We start from the raw sequence: 1,147 nt of genomic DNA on the forward strand, positions 1-1,147 counted from the left end.
GTTCGTGGTATTGTAATTGTTGTTTATATGTTGTTGTTGTTGTTGTTGTTGTTGTCGGTGGTGTTGGTACTAGGCTTACAAAGAATAAGTTCTGGAGTCGATTTGTTCGACTGAAAAAAAAAAAAAACCTTTAAGGCGGTACTCCAGCATGGCCGCAGTCAAATGACTCAAACAAATAGAAGAGTAAAAGAATATATATACACACACACGTGTGTGTGAATGTATAAGTATATGTGTGTGTGTGTTATTTCTTTACTACCCACAAGTGGCTACAACACAGAGGGGACAAACAAGGACAGACAAAGGGATTAAGTCGATTACATCGACCCAGTGTGTAACTTGTGCTTATTTAATCGACCCCGAAAGGATGAAAGGCAAAGTCGACCTCGGCGGAATTTGAACTCAGAGCGTAGCGGCAGACGAAATACCGCTAAGCATTTCGCCCGGCGTGCTAACGGTTCTGCCAGCTCGTGTGTATGTGTGTGACGAGAAGGAGAGAGAGAAGAGGAGACAGAGATAGAGAGAGGAAGACAGGCAGGTGAAGAGAAGGTTTCGTGTAAAAGCGTAATGCTAGGAGAATATTTACGTCGAAAGTTGGTGAGTTTGGCGTTGTTATGAAATACAAGAAGACCCGCAGTTTGATGGGTTCAACCAGAAGTAAAAAGTGCGTGGTGTTTGTATTAGGTGTTTGTATTACCTGGAGGACAGGGCGTTTGGGGTAGCCGTCTCTCTGTGATGATGATGATAGTGATGATGGTGATAATGATGACGATAGTGGTGGTGGTGATGGTGGCGGTGGTTGTGGTGGTGGTAACGACCAGGACGATTGTGTTGTTGTTGATGTTGTTGTTGGCGTCCTCGTTGTTGCTATAGCAGTTGTTGCTGTTCTTTGTTGTTTCACCTCGTTCGACCACGTACATACATCCGCGCTGTGAGACAAAAAAGAAGAAAAAAAAACAGAAGCTAGCGTATTACTTGCACACGCATCTGTTCGGGGTTTGCACAACTGGTAGCTATAGCAGCAGTAGTAGAAGCAGCAGCAGCAGCAGCAGTAGCAGCATCCAGTAGTAGTAGTAGTAGTAGTAGTAGTAGTAGTAGTAGTAGTAGTAGTCGGGGTGGCGGCAGCGGCAGCGGTGGTAGTGGTGGC

The sequence above is a fragment of the Octopus bimaculoides genome, chromosome 15 (assembly GCF_001194135.2).
Source record: "Octopus bimaculoides isolate UCB-OBI-ISO-001 chromosome 15, ASM119413v2, whole genome shotgun sequence".
NCBI classification, from domain to species: Eukaryota; Metazoa; Mollusca; class Cephalopoda; order Octopoda; family Octopodidae; genus Octopus; species Octopus bimaculoides.